We start from the raw sequence: 21,423 nt of genomic DNA, 5'->3' as shown, positions 1-21,423 counted from the left end.
CTCTAGCAAATTTCAAACTTTTCCAAATTTTCCTGTCTTCTTCTGAGTCCTCTAACTGTTCTAACCTCTGCCTGTTACCCAGTTCTAAAGTCACTTCCACATTTTTGGATATCCCTATAACAGTACCCCACTTGACCAGTATGAATTTATTTATTGTATTAGTATGTTTCCACGCTGCAATGAAGAAATACCTGAGATTGGGTAATTTATAAAGGAAAGAGGTTTAATTGGCTTATAGTTCTGCAGGGCAAGGGAAGCCTCAGGAAACTTACAATCATGGTAGAAGGGGACTCAAACACATCTTTCTTGACATGGTGGCACAAAGAAGAAGTAGTGCTGAGCAAAAGACAGGAAAGCCCCTTATAAAACCACCAGATCTGATGAGAACTCACTCACTCTAATGATAATAGCATGGAGGTTGCTGCCTCCATGATTCAGTTATCTCCCACTGGGTCCCTCCCATGATATGTGGGGATTATGGGAACTACAATTCAAGATGACATTTGGGTGGGAACACAGCCAAACCATATCAGCTGGCTGTGTTAAGATTTTTTTAAAGTACATTGTTATATTTTACAAAGTTTTAAAAAGTAAATTTGGATTTTAATTGTAGTGTGTCATGATTTGTATTTCAAGTAATATTGTTTAAAATAATTACATTTTAATTTAATTTAGGCAACTTTTGATACACCAACAAATACAATTCAGATTTCTATAATGAATCAACAATTCCAGCTTTAGTAATTAGCATGTGTAGAGTCATTGAAAATCATCTTTGCCAATTATCTTCAAATTGCTGCTAAATGTTCACTTTATTTGAAGGCTAACTGGCCATTAAAGACCAATACAGATGAAATCTCTCTGTGTGCTGTCAGTTAAAATCCAAACTAATACGAAATATTTACAATAGTTTTTCTAATATTTTCAGCCTTTTTTAGATTATTTGAATCTAGAATGATGTATTTCCAGGTAATAGAGATAAATTATTTTGCTTTTCCTCAATTAATTTGTATCCAGAGGTATAAACTCTTTCAACTATATTTACACACACAAACACATGCATACACATGTACGTACATAAGAATTAGCAGTTACTCTGTACCTACATGTCTAATACAATTATGTTAAATGTTACCATATTTTTAAAAAACTTTAAAAAGTTCCACAGGTACACTTAAAAGTCTTCCTTTTCTAGCCCTCTGCACTCAGAAATATAAAAATAGCTTGAGGTTGATACATATCATGCCTGCCCAATTTTTAATCATTTTTGTAAGTATGTATGTAACTTTACATACCATTAATCAAGTAAATACTCTGTTTTTTAAAAATTTTATTTAAGTTGAATAATTCTATTTAAATTCCTGTGGCTTCATCCAATCTTATATATTTGAAATGTATCCATGTTTGTCAACCTAGTTTAAATTATTTAAAGTATATTAGTATATAAATATGGCATAATATTTTTTTATCTCTACTTTCGATAAACAGAAAATGCACAGTCTCATTTAATCTGGAAATATAATTAATTCCATTATTTTCTGAGATAGTACTCAATGCATACTAGAGATAAGAAAACTGAGACTTAAACTGCTTAATTGGCCAACATGCCAGCTAGTGAGTGTCGAAGCCAAGATATTAACCATGTAGTGACACCAGATAACAAACACTTAATGACTAATTGCAATGTCCTCCTTTGCTGATAGTTTAGTAAATGAGGTTTGATAATATTGAAGTAACGGACATTGCTAGTTTATGGATTTCAGAGGAGTAAAGAGAGAGAATTGAGAGATGAGTAGTATGAGGAAAGGAAAATAGGCAATCAAAAATAAATGACAGATGCAATAACAAACTGGATTCTTTTCCTTATCCACAGTGTTTATTTCCTGATTGTTGACTTATCAGTTGAACACTCAACCTGAAAATCTAAATTCAACTCACTTCGGCAGATACCCAGAGCTCTTGTTATATGTCTCCTGGGAGTTGTGACACAGAATAATAAAAAGAACTCCCGCTTTCTGAATTCACAGTTTAGCTGTGGAAACAGATAACTAAAATTAAGCAGTTCAGAAGCTAGACAGAGCATGAGCCATTTATAGGGTGTTATGGGTCTTATAACTTAGTCTAAAGATTAAGAAAGGACTCCTAAAGCTCCTAAAGAAGAAAAATTAATATGGATTGTATCAGATAAGTAGAGATAAGCTAGATTACAAAGGTGGTAAGGATGTTTCCAGGAAGAGGAGGCTTCATTAGCAAAGACAGTCAGGTCTGAGAGCAAACATAGCACTTGGGGGACCATAACCTCTTAAGTTCATGGTTATGGGTGAGTGGGAGAGGTGAGAAATGGTGCTCTTGAAGTCAACGAGGATAGTACGATGAAGGTTTTAGACATCCTATGAAAATCTTGAGATATTTTCCTGAACATAAAAGAGAACAGTGAAACATGTCTTACCTGTGCTCAGACGTTTGTGTTAAAAATACGGTTTCAATAGAAGCGTGCACTACTATTGCAGAGAAGTGTTATAAAGGCAAAAGACCATTTATGAGGTTACTGGGTTCAAAGCCAAGTTAATGAAAGTTGACTTGGGTAAGAAAGGGCAAACGTAAGAAATAGAGTATTGGCAATTCTTATCCCAGTTTACTGCACAGGGGAAATATAAACATTAACTTCTTGGAAATGCAATTGTTTCTAATTTCAGAGTCTTTACTTTTATTGTCTATTCTGAGTACCAAAGCTGTATCACCTGTTTCTCATTTATGTTATTCTCTCCCATCTTATTTATTCATGACCAAATGGAATGTACATTCTTTCTCTCCAAATGGCTCTTTCTCCTATATTACCCATCTTTGAAACATAGAGGGAAGTGGGTATGATTGATACTCAGTAGTAGAAGTCGTACCAGTTTAAGAATAGATATCTAGTACCTGTAGTCTCTTATATAATGAATAAAACTTGGCTTTATATAAAATTTTTCCATGTGGATATGATATTGACAGAAATATTAGTAGAAGGGCAGAGGGCTGGGCATGGTGGCTCACGCCTATAATCCCCGCACTTTGGGAGGCCGAGGCGGGTGGATCACGAGGTCAAGAGATCGAGACCATCCTGGTCAACATGGTGAAACTCCTCTAATAAAAATACAAAAATTAGCTGGGCATGGTGGTGCATGCCTATAGTCCCAGCTACTTGGGAGGCTGAGACAGGAGAATTTCTTGAACCCAGGAGGCTGAGGTTGCGGTGAGCCGAGATCGAGCCATTGCTCTCCAGCCTGGGTAACAAGAGCGAAACTCTGTCTTAAAAAAAAAAAAAAAAAAAAAAAAGGGAAGGGCAGATAGGAACATGGAGGTGGGAGCAGATATAAAATTTATTTCTTCTACCTAAAGATTGGTATCTATAAATATTACAAATAATCATTAGTATAATGTAGGCATTGACTAACTTGTCTTGATAATGACAAAAATGTTTCTGTAAAAATATGGCTTACAGATAGGTCTCAATAAAATAGTTTCTTTCTAAAAGGATTTTTCAAAGCTTTTTAGCTAATTTAATAAATGCTGTTCTGTAAAGATATATCAATAATTGGAAAACCTAGTTCTCATTTCAGACTTTAACTTTACATCAGACACATCCGTAAAAATATATTTGACATAGACTAATGCAATTATTTCTTTTCTTCCAAGGACTCTTTTTGTCTGTTCCTTATAAAATATATGTTACTGATTAATTACTACTTAAGTTTCTTTCTCTTTGGTGGGGAGAATGCCTTTCATAATATATTTGATTTGCTAATACACCTATTTCATAGTTTAAAATATGAAAGTATGCTTTAAAAGTGAAAGGGAACCATGGATAGAATAAATTGTGTTAAGGTTGAAATGGATGATGGAGGGATGTTTCTACTAGATTAAAAATATTATATCTTACAACTGAAAATGCAAATTATGCTGAGCCATGATGTTCCTTTCAAGCACATAAGATAAAATTTGCATATCTAAATTGGATCAGACTGAATGGGTTTCCCTGGTCTCTCTTCCTTGAACAACAGTCAGTCTGAAAAATACTGCAGGCAAACCCAATAGTGAGTTTTTAAAGTCCGTATTCAAGAATCTTCATATATGTGTAAGTAGATGTGTGTAGGTATACATATATGTGCATATAAATACATAGTCATAAACTTATTTATATCCAGTTTGTTTTAATTCCATTAGAGACTGATAACTTTTTCTATGTTTTTTTCATATTTGCCTTACATGTTTTTCATTTTCCTAGATCTTTCAAAATATTCCTTCTTTCTAGTGTCTACATTGCTGGTTGATTTTTCAGAGTGTAATAAACATTTGAAACTTGGTGTTATAGAGGAAATTATCTTCATGTGTTAGTGAGCTATGCTCTCTCATTCACCTCTTAGGAAATAACTGAAATATTTAATAAAGAAGAATAAATTATGTTTGACTGAGATACATGTTATCCAAAAGTATCCCATATATTAAGTTCAAATTTTTATTCAAATTATCTATAATTTGTTTCTTTATTCATACAATTAAAATGTACAAATAATCCACAATGAAATGTACTTAAATTTTTATATTTATATATATATATATACTTGGTTCATTTAAATTATTTTCAATGAAATAAAAATTATAGCTTCAAGAAACTGAAGTCTTGCTCTGATTGATTACCTTTAAATTTCTGAAAATTTAGATAAAATGGATATAACATGGAATGTTTTCATTGTATTGGATAATCACATCATTATCCACACTTAAGCATTCCAAATCAAACCACCTGACTCTAGATGTTTTTAATAAAAATGAGCCCTAGGTAGTTTTGAGGATAAAAGTAAGTCTAAGGTTTTAACAAGGCAAGAGTAGTCTTATGCCATTTAGTGTTTTTAAAAATTGGAAATGTTTCTATTTTCTTATAAAAGATGTGCACTTATGACATTTATATGTGGAAGACCATATGTTTCATTCAAATGTCATAGAATTATTCCAATAATGTTCACGCTTGATTATTCAGAGGTAAGGCATCCAGTTGTTAGAAAATTCATTCTCTAAATTTCTCAAACTTTATTTCAATTTGTCTTTTGTCAAATTCATTATTTATAATTTTATTGATATTTTTATTTAAAATATCACTAGTTAAGAGTGGATATATTTCATTTTAAATAGTGTTGATTTAACATACAAAGAATAAGTTAATAAACATAATTTCTTAAAATGATATTTTGGTTTCTAGCAAAGCAATACTTTTATAATTTTTAAAAAACTTTCAGAATAATAAAAACATAAAATACAAGAATAGAGTAACAGAACTATTGTTATTGTATAGGATGTAATTTAAACTAGTCAAAGTTGGACATTTTATTTCTCAATTGCACTCACCAATGTTTCTGTGCCATAGCTTCTGTAATTTTTGGTTTTGTGGTAGTTCCTAGCACTGCCTCTGTATCCTCAAGTCTCCGGGCTTTAGTTTCTATTTATATCTCTTTTCCAAATAATGAAAGAACTCTATAGGAGTCTTTGTATAAACAAACAAGTCAATAATTGAAGCTATTAGGCCTTTAAAAGGAAAATATTCTAGGGAAATGGAACTTTGACATCATATTTTATAGTTTTATATTCCATGTAAGAGCAATAATAATCTTGGCCAGGACCTAATTGTTGTATATTATTAATAACAGATACATAATTTATATAGATAGATTAATTCATAAATATGTATTTATATATATTGCCTAATTATGTAGCATATACTACTTAATTTTACATAAAATAAGGCTATGTGATTTTAGATATACAAATATATTTATATATTTTCACATTTATAAGTATGTTGATATCTATTAAGTTGTTTCAGATTATTTAATTCATGTGAGCATTAACTTTTAACTAAATTGTAGTTTTTTGGGAACATGGAGTTCTAAAATTTGTCCACTTTCTTCAGCTCAGATATAAGCAATAAACAAATGGTCAATACTGCTGATTCACTGATTTGTTTTGAAGAAATATGGAACAAAATGAAACTGACAAAATTTAATATCTTATGAAATCAACTGTTGCTGGAGTAAAATTTTGTTAAATAATTTGGAAAATAATTTGGCAATATCTAACAAGTATGTGCATGCTCGTGACTAATAGTACCATGTAGAAGTATTTAATAGAAATTCTTGCATGTGTGCACAGGAAGTGTATATACAAAGCTGTTCAAGTCAGGCTTGTTTCAATAACAAAATACTGAAATGAATCCAAATGGCTGCCAAAATGCATAAGTAATATGTGTCATGTTTATTTAGTAGGTTTTAAAGTAAATAAAGATTATTTGTTATCTATATTAATACTGTTATATTTTACAATGTGACTTTGAGCGAAAAAGCAAACTATCAAATTGTGTATATACTATGATATCATTTATATTAATTTGAAAACCCCAAAATACTGCATATCACAGAGAGGTACTCACGTTTGTATGTAAAAATATAAAATATGGATTGGTAGTTTGGATTTTGCAGAAGCATACCCAGAGACAAGGATTTAAGTGCAGGTAGTTTATTTGGGAGGTGGTTTTAAGGAACACTAGTGGGAGACTGGGGAAATAAAAAGAAAAAGGAAAAAAGTCCATAAGGCATGTGTTACCAAGTAAATCACAACCATGATCAAAGAGATTAAGTATTATGTCAGCGAGAACTCCGAAAGACTATGTGAAACACATGCTTTTGAGATCTCACTTAAGGGACCAGAGACACCCACTTTGATCAGTCACTAGTTAAGAGCTGCTGGGGGTAAGGAAGAGTTATTAATTTCTTGAGACTTTGGTGTTGCAGATAGAAGTGGTGCACTCTAGTGGTTAAAGAGACCCAGGCAAAGAGACACAGCTGCTGGCAGTTGTGAATCAGAGCAGTGGTCAGCGGGGATAGGAGAAGACCATAATACCTACTAAAGTAATGATTGCACCTGCTGCTATGGGCTAGGAGGCCAGAAAGAAAATTGGGCAGGCCTTCAAAACAAATTCAAGTTATATGATTTTCTTTAATTTTTTCTTAATAAAAATCTTTGATGTAAATATAACAGAATTTTAATGATTTTTCAGTTCTTGTGGGTACACAGGTGTTTATGATGGCACTAAAAAACTTTCCTACATTTGGAAAAAAAATTTTTTTTAAAGTGGAATAAGCAAGCCTGATGGACTTTATTATTTAGCATGCACTGAAAAGCTGAAAGTAGACATAACAGATTTTGAACTCCTGGAGATAAGATATGATGTCATTTTGTTTACCAGGAAACTTACAGAGAATTTTGGTGGAAGTCTATAAAATGAATGAAGTTTAAAAAAAATGAATGAATAAATTATGGATTCTAATTGTCAAGGCCATTTCTGGATAGATATTCTAGGCCAGCTATGAGTCATGCTTTTTGGCCTTAGCTGCCATCGATGTAGCAGAGTCTAATTTCTCTAATGTACTTTGGCATTGAGTGGGTGAGAAATTTACTGTTCATTCTTAATTGACCTTAGTATCTAATACTGGGATTTAACAAGTTAAGGTTCTGAATGATCACAGACATTCTCCAGTACATCTGAATAACAAAGTTGCAGAAAACTTAAGAGGTCATCTGTTGAAGAGTCTTGACAGGAGTTGTGAAAGTTGATTATACCAGCTGGAGTCATTCATGTCATGCCCAGCTAAAATGGACTCAGAATGCCATGGTGAAGGCTAACCAGGTTCCTATTACAAGAACTGTTTTTGTAATTCATTTGAAAATTCCAACTATAATTTAAATGATACATTTTACCTAGTAACTGCTGTCACTCACCGATCAAAATGGATCAGGTCCTGCATGACTCTGCAGGTGAAATTTTTCTGCTGAACCTTTTTGCAAACAAATGTCATAACTTTCCTCTTTGACCCCATAAAATCCCAGCCTTTCTCTTTGTTCTTTGGACACATGTTAAGGACTACCCTGGCTTGTGTCCCCTGAATTGCAAACTGCAATTCTAACTCTCACGTATTATTCCCAAATAAACTCTTTACTCGGAGGTTTGTCTCTCTGTGTTTTTAAGGTTGACAGCGTTTAGAGAGGATAGTAAGTTGGTGAAGATGAGGTTTTCTTTAGTTTATTACTTTGAGACAATCATCTTAAATATGATTGTAAATACTGCATCTCAGTCCTTGTACAGATTTGCTAAACAATGACAGGGATATGTGTCTTCATCACCTTTGTTTTTTACTTTTATAAAGGTAATGGTGCTGCCACATATTCCCTCTGAATATTAGGAAACACACTGGGATATGTATGAGCCATGGGGCACATGCATTCTGAAGCATACCGAGGAAATACCCCAACATCCTGTGAAACAGTTTTAAAGCAACTCTTAGGCAACAACCTGGTGCAGACAAACCAGTTCATACTGTTTTGTATATCATGATCTGAATTTTATCAGCCTTACAGATCGATATTCTTCCATTTACCGAAAACTAAAACAGTATTTTGTAAGTAATAAAATATGGGGTTCCATTGGTCTTTTGAAGGGAACAAGAGCTGATAACACCAAAGTGAAAAGATAGAAAATACTAATACTTAAAATTATGTAGATAACTGTACTTCAGGTAAAATATTGTTTGAACTAAAAACAAGAAATGTTGGTGAAAAATTCTGCACTTGTTTTCTCTTCCTTATGTAATTATAATGTGAAGAATTGCAGCTATTCTGTTTTTAGAATAGAAATAGCTTTGTGATAACAGCAACAGAAGTAATTTTAGAGTTGTAAAAATGTGTATTTCCAGATACTGTCCAAAAACAAAGTATGGCAAAACAAAATTTCAAAAATCTACAAAGCACATAACATTTTTTGTTATGTATAATTGGCAGGTCTAAAACTTTGGTAGTTGCTTTGTTTAGATCCTAGACAACAAGACAATCTTGCAAAAGTAAAGGACCAAATGCCAATCCCAGATTTGCTACTCATCAACTTTTGCTTTAGGTGGTATGTAATGGCAGCCTGTTTCAGATTCTGCTCTGGAAATGTGATGTCTCAGTATCAGCATTTTCCCACTGCCTGTTCTGTGAACTTTACCTAATTAATAACTGTGAGGAATTCTGAAACAAAAACTGCAGTGTTTATCATGTACTCCTTTGCCTAGGTCTTTTAGTGTGGAAATAATGATCAGGGATGATTTATGTTTGTCATCTGATAAGTGCTTACTTTATTTTTCCCCGTTTGTGGTACATTTGCAGCACATGATTTAAAGCTATCAGAGCACTAGAAGGTATGAACAGAAAATCTGAACAGTGTAGATTCTCAGACTTCATAACTTGCTTGTATTTACATGGGTTATAAGTGGGAGTGTGCAGCATATCTTGCACAGTTTCAGAGCCTAATGATACCTATTCCTTGAAGAAGAAATTTTAGAAGAGAAGACAGTCTTGGCTGCTATGATTAAACAAAGGACCTAGACAAAGAGTCACAGAATCTTGTGAAATGAGAAATCTTGAAAAATGAAATTGTTTTTTAGGAGTTTATTGAGAAGACTTTTTATAATCCCTCAGTAAAATTTTTCATCAAAAATAAGTTCAATTTTCAAAACATTTATTATTTTCCTTTAAGAAGAAAAAAAAATCTATCAAATTTGATGCCTGCCTGTTTTTTAAACCTAATAAGTTTTATTCCCTCTCTTTTCAGAAACCTTGTTTTCATCGATTCTTTATTATTCTGAAAGTTTTTTAGGACTTTTGTACGTGGTAAAACTATTAACAATTTCTTAGATTTAAAGGACTACTCAGTAAAGTACCAATTAGAAACTATGTTTGTGTGTTTGTTCGTTTGTTTAAGTTCAGTTTAATTCTACTTTGGGAATTTTTTTTTCAGTTTACTTCTACTTTGGGGAAGTTTTTTTTTTTCTCAACTTTAATAAAACTCTTGTGTAATTTTTAATTTCAGTTGCCATATTCCTAAGTTTGAAGTGTTCTTTTATGTGTTCTGATTCTTCATTTTTCTAGCATTCTTGTTTCTGTTTTCTGATTACATTTTTTTCTGAGCATATTATTGATATTATTTTCTTTCATTATTTTATCTGATCCCTTTATCTAAAAAAATGTGTATATGTATGTCTTGGCCCCTGTCTTTAATTTTTAGAGGCTTTTCCATGAATTATTTATTAATATTTGAAAAGGAAGTACTAAAAATCGAATTGGATACTCAATAAGCATAGGCAAGTGTTGTTCATTGAAAATCTATCTATTCTTTTCTTTGGGGCTGATGGGATTCAGCAGTCAAGTATTGTGGAATTTTCTTTTTGAAAGGCATATACCCTGCTCCCAGCATTCTGAGAGCTCCATGAAAGGAAAGAGTACAGAGCTTCTGATTGAGTATGCAGTTCTGTTCTGTCTACCCATTTCATAAAAGTCCCTAACCTCCATGCTAAGCTTTGTCTGTTGTGTCCATATCTCTCTGCCTTAACTTCTGAGAGTAAGTAACTTCAAGTTTCCTATAGAAGAAAGGAAGAGTAGTAGTAATACTTTCCTGGCTTTTAAAACTAGAAATTAAGTTCTGAAAATATGAAACATTTTCTATACATAGCATAGCAAGTTCAGTGCATGTCTAACAAGTCAACTTTTAAATTATGTTATTCAAATAATAAATTAAATTAGTAAACTTCAATGGTCAGAGGCTGAGGGTATTGTTTCCTAATCCCATGTTATGTTTATTATTTGTATGAATGCATCTCATTCTACTAATCGTTTTGCAGAAATGATCACAAGACTTTTAAAAATGAATACTCCTTTTCCAATTTGGGGAGTTTTTTTCCTATCTTTTCTAAATGTGATTACTTATTCTGCTCCAGTTACTTGTGTTTTCTCTTCTGGAATGCTTGTTATACCTATTCTGGCTCCACACTGTCTGGTTCCCATCTTTATCATCACTTTGGTCAGTGAATTTCAGTTAGGATCTTTCTCATAGTATTCTCTTTATGATTCTTTCATTTGTCCTCCGGACCACACATTTTGTTTGTGCATTGTTAATTCTATTTACTGTTCCAATATTAATTTTTCATTATACTGTTAATGATTTAATTTCATTTTTAAATAGCTTTATTTCCCATCATACAAATGGCATTTGCCTATTTGAGGACAAAATTCAAATGTCATTGCAGGACAAAATTTAAAAAGAAGGGGTCTTCTATATCTTACATATTAAATATTCATGAGAAATCCTTAAAGATTTGAGAGAATTAAGGCTATATTGCCCTTTTAGTCTTTATGACTATTGCCAACCTGAAAAAAAAAAAATTCTACCTCTCCAGGATTTCATGCATAGACTGTGAGATGCAGACTTTTCAATAGCATTGCTTATAGTAGCATGTGGCTACTACTGAAACTGGGGGAAAATGGGTTGGGGGGTGGCTAACTATTCATGCAGGAGACAGAATAGGATAAGTTACTGTAGAATCTGAGAATGGTGCTTCTTCATCAGGAGGATTGCTGGACAGACAAACATGTAGGTACTCTATTAGATGTTATTAAACATTAATTTTGGCTAATATATTACATTAAAAATTGGCTGCTCATTAATATTTTAAATTTTATTTTTTAGAAGTTATGATTAGGATTGAACATTTTTACATGTCTCTTGGCCAGTCATTTATCATTTTCAGTGAATTGCCTATCCATAAACTTGTACTTTCTAATAAAATTTTTAAGAATTTTCTCTTAATATATTATAGGTTTTACATGTTAACAATTAAGGAAAGTAAAGCAAAAGCATTTTCCAATTTTTTTGTCATATCATATTATTTTTGGTGAGTTATTTTATGTACTACATGAGACAATTATGAAGAAACCATCTGCCTTCTTCGTGGCTTCTGAATATTTGATTTTTCTTAGAAAGGCTTCTTCACTCCAGATTTGTCAACATATTGTCCCACATTTTATTTTAATGTTTGTACAGTTTCATTTTTATTCACAATTGTCTCTTTGATGCATCTGCAGTTTATATTAAATTATGAGGAGAGATTAATTGTTCTTGTTTTGCAATGAATCACAGTTTGTCCAAACAATCCCTATTTTCTTTATTGTTTCTTCACTAATTTAAATGCCCCTATTATCCAATTCTCAACTGTTCTATAAACTTCGGATTGTTTCAGGACTTCTATTCAGTAACTTGTCTGTAGGTCCACAGCTTTGCATACCTCCAGTTTTGCCATTATCATTTGCTATTGAACTGAGATTTCCCAAGTAGATTTAGATTTCTTCTTTATTACACTGACTGTTTTCACAAGTCTGTATTTCTATAGAAATGTTAGAATCCATTTGTTTGGTTTAGAAATATGCTTCTGTATATTTTACTACCACTTAATAGCAGATTAATGTAAAAAACTTTATGTAAAGTGAATTAATAAATGTACAAGATAATTTAGGGAAAATGAGTAATTTATATTTAAATAGATATAATTTTTCTTTATTTAGCTATCTCCCTTTGGAGAATTCAAAAGTGTTATATAGATCTTACATACTTATTAATTCCTAAGTATGTTTAGCCTATCTCATTTATCAATTATAACTAGGAATCCATTTAATTATATTTTCCACCTGTTATTATAAATTTTCAGAAAGTTGGTTAATTTCTGTTTTAAACATTCAGTTTTCCAAATTTTTAATGTATTAAAAATATTTTTCTTTTGATATATTTGCATTTCATAGATATATGATGTTTTAATGTTCAATTAGTAGTTGTTTTTATTCCTTTTTCTAATATTTGTACATCTTATTTTTCTTGTCTAACTCTATTTACTTGTATTATTAGAATAATATTAATTTCATGGCAATACTGGCATTTCTATCTTGTTCAATAATTTAGTGAGAATATATCGGAATGTTTTATATAAGAAAAATATAACTACTTTGAAATGATCATGATAGGAATCATGACTATTTTATCATTTATAAAAATATTGAACTATTTTTATTTTATTTTTTATAAGAAATGTTATCAAATTTATTTTATCATCTTATACTTACAAAGTATCTTCTTTACTCTGTGAATTTGGGAAAATGTATAGTATAAATGCTAGTATCTAACCATCCTTGCATTCTGGGCATGGTTCTAAGTAATATTATTATGCATTCTATGTATCTATCATACAACTCAATTAGCCAATATTTTATATCAAAATTTTGCATCAATATTTATTAGGGAAATTAACTTGTGATTTTATTTTGTGGTTATATTTCAGTTATTATTGTATATCTTAGTATTGTGCTGGCTTCAATGAGACCAAGATTAAAAAGCCTGCAACTTCAAATCACATTTTAATAACTCTATATGTGAATCATAAAATTTTAAATAAACTTAGGAAAGAAGAAAAAATATGTATTATCTAAAGACTTTGAACAGAGTACAACATCTTAAAAAATTAAATAGCGCAGTTCTTACAAAACTGAATAAAACTTTCTCATTAAAATTACGGCATTTGGGGACGTGGCAGGCCAACCCCATTTCTTCAGAGAACCTGTTAATGCCAGAGTTGGGAAAATTAAAGGCAAAATGACTTTGACAAACATCAACATAGTAGCTCTTTGCTATCCCCTCTTCCTCCTCATCCAGCATCACATCAGGATGTTCTCCTCAGTTAGTATGATTCGTCTGTATTGTTTTATTTAAAACAAATTTATTTCCATGAGTCAAGCGTAATGTGTTGGGTTAGTATGCTTCATAAAGGTGTACATTGATTTATTTAATTTCAAATGGAATGGAACAAATGGTAGCCAGATATGCTACCTCACTAATATATAAAAAATATTGAGCTTGGTGATATTTATTATTTTATAGAGGATAAAACAATAATTATATTTTGCTATGCTTTATCTTTTCACTGGTGCACAATGAGATTAATCTTCTGTCACCACATATAAAAAAAGGCAATCCCTCTTTTATTGTCACCTAACTGCTGCTGCACAGTAGCCATCATCTTTTTATATGAAACCTCTATAATTTGTCACTGGTATTACCAATTCTAAATTAGTGATTAAACGATTTCAACACCATGATATTCTTAGTAATTGCTGTCATTTCCTAATTATATTCTCTTAAAAGGGTTTGAATTCAAATTTGCTAAAGGAAATAAGCACACTTTTCAACCTGATACAACCAACACAGGCAGTAATGGAATTTCATTAAAAAGGAAAAAATATCCACAATGTTAAAGTTGAATACTTGTCAAACAAAAAGAAAGAGGCTTTACTTGAAAGATACTAGTAGGAGAAAATGAGTTATATGTCTCTACCTTACTATGAAATATCAATTAATATTTTAAATAGTACAAGGTATAACATCTTGAGCCTAATCTAAGTGATTTGCTGAGCAAAATAATTTAGACACCTCTGTGGATACTCAGGGTTGTAAAGAACATGCATAATTAGATAAATACTTTTCATAAAAAGTTGAGTAAAAATAAGCAATGCTCTTTGGCAAACTATTTTACTCTTTGAATTTCAGACTCTTTGAATTCAGCTCTGTGTTTGTTAAGGTCTCTTTTATTATTTTTTCAATAGTCTCCAACTAATTTTCAATACTTTCATTGAATTTGCTAACTGGGCTGGTGTCTAGATTAACCAAGTGCAGCTTAGTAGAGCACCTATTCTACAAGGACAGTTTACATTGCAAAATTGTGCTCAGAGTTCACAATTCTGAAGATAAAAGTCACATTCCAAAAATTACTACACATCTTGATTATTTAAATAGTTTCCAAGTGAGGGTAATTTCTTAGATCTTTAAAGCATTCCTCATGTCACAAGCAAATAATAGATAACAGTAATGTGTTAACATATAGGATTAAAATTAGAGTTATAGATTGAAACAGTTTGATTGCTTCCATTATCTGTTTTGTAGTAATGCCATATATTTAAATGTAGAAACTTTTAAACTTTGTGTTTACGTAATTATCCCAGAGACATTTTAGTGGAATAATTTATTTATAGCATCAGGGTCAAAGAAGTTGAGGGAATCCTTCATGGAAGTAGATTTGTTAAACCACTGCTAACTGGGTCTGTGTAATGCAGTGAGGATGAAAACTTTAGTTTACTACAGTCTTGGAGAGATAGGAAAGCTGAGAGTCTAATTTCAGAGCAATATGCACTTATGACCTTTTTTGTTGCACAGTGAACTCTGATTAATACTTTTACCCAAGGTACTAAAATAATCATTAACTCATTAAGGATCTTAACTAAAATATAGACAATTGAATTAACTTCTTAATGCCACTGTTTCTGGTTTTAAGGATCAGCTTCCTAATTGGAAGAAATTATAGTAGTTTCTCTGTTGTTGCTATTACCAAATGACTTCAATACAATTTGATTTGTGGGATTTAATTACCATGTTCATACTTTCTCACTAAAAGAAGTATAGTAAAATCTGCTATTTAGTTTTCTAACACATGTTTCTCTATTAGACTAACAAAAGATCTTCAAAAGTTCAGGATATAGAGGGCAGGAATGATAGACCACTAACATTCTGGTAGCCAAAACCAACAATTACCTGATTTTGCCTAAATAATGATTACAAACAAATATTTGATAAATTATCTACATAAATAAAAATTTTAATGGAAACTGACAAATTAATCACTCATAAAAGGTAAGTCTTCCATCCCTAGATTTCAAAACTAACATTCCTTGTGATGATCTCCGGGTCACTATAGTTATTAGAGAATTAAAATTACAAAAATGTTAAACACAAAGTAACCACTATACCAGAAGACCTAACATAAGTTGGGTATTCTATGATTATCTTTGTTGGAACACAGACTTGGTGTTTTGCAAAGAAATCATTTGTTCTGCCTTAGTGAAGTTAATTATTCTCAGCATGCAACCACTGTTTCAAATTGCAAAAAGAACATCAGCCTTTGCTGTATGTTGCAGGAATTAAAACCCAATCAAATGAGATAATGAAGTGCATACGAAGAATATGATTTCACTTTTGCAATGCAATAAAAGTGAAAGCCATTTAAAGGAATGTTGCAAAAAATCATAATTTACACAGATAAAACATGCTGTAAAGCAAATGTTTACTACTTAAATACCTACTGCTTAGAGGTAAGCAATAGGTTTATTTATTAAGTGGTTAAGATGCTTCATTTTAATGACTGAAGAATGTGGTGCTAATGGTCCAATCTGAAGATTAATATAAACCAGGTTTTTAGAAAATTTCATAAAATTTCATGGTAAACTAAGGAAATAGCCTATATTAAGTCAGGGATAAAGGTAAAGAATTATAGGAGTTTTGTAAGAATATATTAAGTAATTGGTTAAAGTGAACCACCATTGATACTCTTCTGTACTTGTGTGATCTAAAAGAATGAAATACATCAGTGCTATTATTCATTTAAAAAATTCTGTGTTAATGTCTGCCACAACTTATCACCTATTTAAAAATCTCTACTTATTCTTTTTTCTGTGAAACTTATTTTGTTTTTCCTAAGGAGACATAATCCATTAGCAGCCCCATGATTGCATAAGCTGGTGAAATATAATTGGATCTTGGCCTATGTTCCATTTTAATCATGATGAATTTCTTATAATTTAAACCTATTAACATTTTTTTATTGTTTGCGTTTGGTTTTTGTTTTCTTCTGTACTAGCTATTGTCACTGATGCTTCCTATTACCTACACCAGCACCGTCTTTCAAGTCACATGGGGTGAAATTAAAATGGATTATAGGTTTTGTCTCTTGCTTGTTATGGAAGAACCCATAGTCAGCTTCTCTTTCAGCTGCCAAGAATATACAGTCATCTCAGCAGCCCAGAATGTGAAAACAGCAGGATTCAAACATCAGCAATGACAACACAGAGAGCATGAAGTTTCTGCTCATTACACACTGTGGGGGTGCCTATCTGGAGCAATTTACTCTGCAAGGTATCGATCACGGATAATGTTCACTCTTAGTTATTTACATGCCAATGTGATACCCTGGGTATTAATACATTAATGGACTTTTTTCTTGATTCTGTCTTCTTTCTTCATATTACATTTTATCTTTGTTTACAAAATGTCAGTCATATATATTGCATTGTCCTAGAGTGGGAGAATATGTTTGGCTAGCATGTAAAGTTTCGAGCTCAGTGTCATGCATTCTTGAAGGCTCAGTGAATGAAGCCTGTTATATGAAAGTCTCTATGTCTCCAGAATTTGACACAGTGTTTGGCACGTAATAGATACTGTAAAAGTATTTTCCATTGGTTAAATAAATGAGCAAATTTTCACTGAAGGCTTGATATGGGAGACCTAATAAAGATCATGTAGGAACTACGATAAAGTAAAAGGATATTATAAACTTTTCCACAACCACTGGGTCACAACTCAGTAAATGCTGGGAAGAGCTCAGATATAGATTTTTTTAATGCACAATTTGAATGGTGTTAACTCTTAAGTTAGTGTTAGGTTCCTATTTTTAATTTTGACTAAAAATTTAACAATTTTAAAATATTCAGACAGTTGCAAGATGTGGTTTCTCTCACTTTTCCCTTAGAAACACACGTGTTTATAATAAATTTTGTCAGCAGTTTTAACTCATTTACACTGAGCACTCACAACAATTTAAAAGTGAAATATACGTTACGGATTAAATAGTATTGCCTGCTAACAAAGTTTAGAAGAACTGTTTTTATTCACATCCCTGCTTAGCTGGTTATGTTCATCTCTTCTTAGTTGAGTTAAGTAAACTTAGATGGTGAGCTATCGTTCAGCCTTCTTGGCATCTCTTAATCTGATATTCAACTTAAAAAGAAAAAAGTTTTTGAAAATACCTTTTCCCCACTTTTTATCAACTTCTGAAATCTATTGCAACATGTTCTGTGCCTTATTAGCAAATGAAAGAAGAACTATTTTCTTTGTAAATTGCAAAACAGTGTTTTGTCATATGCCAAGAGAAGTTAGCATCTGTATCTCAAGGGGAAAACTTTTGGAAGTAGCAGATTTGCCAGTAGCAATTAAGTCGAAAGCTTTTCATGTTATTTTCAGTAACAGCCATGTATTAGCAGATTGAGAAACATGCTAGCAACGGGTGCTGTCAACATAGGGTTAGCACAATGGAAGGAGTTAATTTACTAACATTTGTTTTCCTCAAGTTTTCATATCTTTATCTTATAATGAGGTTGGTTTTCATTGCCAAATGGTGAATTTAGAATAAACACAGACTTTTAATTGACTTATAAAGCATAGTTTGTGAGTTGTAAGTATATCTTAGTCCACAAGAATGAATGCATGTTGTACTTGTAAAGGATAAGATGTATTGCACAGCTCGTCTCTTTTCACCACCCTGTATGCAGAAATATAAGAAAGACGAGTCTCTTAGAAGGCAAAGAAAGAAGAATCAATTTAAAATATTAGTAGCAAGACTGCCAAAATTATTTGTCACTTTTTCTAGAATAAGTATAACTTTTATATATTAAACTGTATGCCAAGGGAAAGCTTCACTTTTTTAGTTCATTTAGGGGTAATTATAAATGCCAAGATTCATTCCTCTCCTAGGAAAGTGTTATCCTTGAATTCATCATAGCTACCATGTCCTGAAATAACAGGGCATGGTTGTTTCTCTTCCATTCTGATTAGTAAATCAAAAACCAGTTTTTTAATTTTTAGGCATGTGAATTGGTGGTTTTTGTCATTTGTCACATAATAGTATCTTCCCTACTTACCTGATTATTATAGGTTTAACTGATAATTTATATGTGAAAGTAATGACCACCAATTAAATGTTAAACCTTTTTGCTTTTATATTTGATTTTTAAAATATACAAGAAAACAGAAAATAAAATAGAAACTCAATTAAGTAACTTGAACGTAAGAATTCTCTCTGCTTTATTCTGAAGCCCCAGCTAAATGTCAAAAGCAGAATTTAAAATGTATAAATGCATAAAGCCAAATAGAACAAGAGAGGCACTAATACAATAAGTGGTATCCAAAGCTTTTTTTTTTTTTATTTTTTTTTAAATTTTACTTTAGGTTCTGGGATATAAGTTTATTTAAACAATTAAAAATTCAATCAAGAGAAAACTGTTTTAAATAACTCAGCAAAATGGAGGCAGCTGAGACTATAGATGCATCAAAGAGTACAGCAAAAATATTCATCCAGAGAGGGATTTTAAACTCTGAAGGTGAAGTAAAGCAAGGCTATTAGGCTGCATAATCCAAGGAGAGCCATTCACTTTGTGAGTGATATCTGAGGGATTATGAAGTTAAGTGTGATAACCTTTTATTAAAACCTGAGTCTGAATATAGAGTTTTAAAAGGGTAATGAAACATGAAACTTCCATTTACCACTTTCATTAAAGATACATATTTTCCCCTTTCTGTGATCTGATTGCTCTAACCTCCCTCCTTTATGAATTTGCTTCCTTATTTGATCAGAGTTAAGCTCTAATAAAAGTTCATCATTATTGACTTAATTCTTGCAGGCTTTCTAGATAACTAACTCAAATTTTTACATTCAATCATTTCTAATCTACTTTTGTCTACCTTAAGGCCTAAAAATTTGACTTGAAAACATGAGGAGATTTATGATGTTCAGGTAAGCAGACAAAAACAAACAAACAAAACTCTACAAGCCTCTTAGGTGACACAATTACCTGAATACAGAAATTTATGACAGAGTTAATGCTAATTTTTTAAATCAAATTCATTTTATTTTCTTCACTGTGGGTATATAAGGAGATAAGCTTTCCAATTTCCTTTGTAATTAGTTTGGGGTTATATAATATCGTTTTGCCAAAGGTATGTAGAGAGAGATAATATAAACATCTGATACAACTCTTTTGCTCTATTCTTCCTTTCAGTGGCAACCATGCAGGCCACATATTGAGATATGAAGCCAAAAGATGAAAATAGCTTTGATTCTTTGGAGAGAGGAACAGTTGACTAAGTAAATTTGAACATATTATCAATAAAAAAGATTTAATCTGATGAACTTAGTGGGGAAAAATGATAAATGAACACAGCCTCAGTGATGTGTGAGCCAACATCAAGCATTCCAATAAGCAGGTCATGGAAGCCCCAAAAATAAAGGAGAGAAAGGAAGGCAGGAGAAAACATATTTTAAGAAATAGTGTTCAAAAAATTCACAAATTTGATGGTAAATATCAATGTAATCACCCAAACCTAAAACAAACAAACAAACAAAAAAACCAGAGTAGAATAGATTCCAATCACCATAATAAGAAAATAGTATAAGGCATCAAGGGGAAAATGACTTATTAAGTACAAGGCAACCACATTAGTATAAATCAGGAATAGTAGATGTCAAAAGACAGTGTAAACTCAAAGTACTGAAAATAAGAAAAGTTGTCAACCAAGAAATACTTACCTAACAATATCATCCTTCAAAAATGATGGTGAAATAAAGAAATTTCCATATGAGCAAGTCTGAGAAAATTTATTGCTAGCAGACCTACTTATATGAAATACTAATGAAAATCTATAGCTCTGAAAGAAAGTGAAAACAGACAGCAAGTCTAATCCACAGGAATAAATACAGTGTTAGGAATGGTATGTTGGGAACATATAAAAGATTTTATAAATAAATTTATGTTTTCTTTTAACATCTCTAAAAGGTATAATACTTTATACAGCAATATTTATAACACTTTTTTTGTTAAGGTTATAGCATATATATCACATAACAGAGAGAAGAAAAGGAGATATAGTGGGAAATAATTCTGTATCTTATAGGAATAAGTTAATAATATTCTGAAATAGCTGTAAAAGGATGAGATAGATACTGTAGTCCCTAGAATAACCATTAAGAAGTTCATGGCTATTTAAATATATTTAAGTTTTTTTAAATCCAAAGGGTAAAATAGTATGTTAAACATTACAAAAAAAGAAGTTATAAAAGAGGAACAAAAAAGTTATGATATGTAAATAGATATTAATAGCAGCATTATTCAAAATAACCATACAGTAGAAACGACCCAAATGCACATCAACTGAGTAATGGATAAAGAGAATTTGGTTTACCCGTACAACAAAATATTATTCAGCCTTAAAAAGCAATGAAGTATTGATTTATGTTACACTATTAATGAACCTTAAAAATTTATGCTACATAAAAGAAGTCATTCACAAAGGCCACTTATTATATAATTCAATTATATAAATGCCCAGGTAAACTCACAGAGACAGACAATAGATTAAGGGTTGTCACAGTCTGGAGTAAGGAGAGAATGGGAATAACTGATAATGGGTTTGGAAGTTTTTTTTTTGTTTTTTTTTTTTTTACTGGAAAAGCATGAAAATTATATGATGGTGATGATGATACAACTCTGTGAATAAGACAGTACATTATATGCCCTAAACAAAATTATATCTAAGTAAAGCTGTTATTTAAAAATTACATAAGACAAATGGATAATAAATAATAAAATGATAGATATAAA

General features: G+C 31.4%; 1 protein-coding gene across 8 annotated transcripts in view; it reads left to right on the top strand.

The window, feature by feature from the left end:
• The window catches only part of THSD7A (thrombospondin type 1 domain containing 7A), an 885,997-nt gene that overhangs the window by 344,667 nt on the left and 519,907 nt on the right, over positions 1 to 21,423 (top strand). For 2 of the 8 annotated variants that reach the window (XM_074379517.1, XM_074379516.1), the window contains exon 1: positions 12,882 to 21,423. This exon is cut by the window's right edge and continues 8,649 nt beyond it. The exons of 4 other annotated variants lie outside the window; for them this stretch is intronic. The gene's annotated coding sequence lies outside the window, so the exon portion shown is untranslated. Of the gene's footprint in view, positions 1 to 12,880 lie in introns of those variants that run through there. 2 more of the 8 variants (XM_074379522.1, XM_074379523.1) reach the window with 2 other exon arrangements.

The sequence above is a fragment of the Saimiri boliviensis genome, chromosome 10 (genome assembly GCF_048565385.1).
Source record: "Saimiri boliviensis isolate mSaiBol1 chromosome 10, mSaiBol1.pri, whole genome shotgun sequence".
In the NCBI taxonomy this organism is placed as follows: Eukaryota; Metazoa; Chordata; class Mammalia; order Primates; family Cebidae; genus Saimiri; species Saimiri boliviensis.
This window is presented reverse-complemented; position numbering and strand designations above follow the sequence as displayed.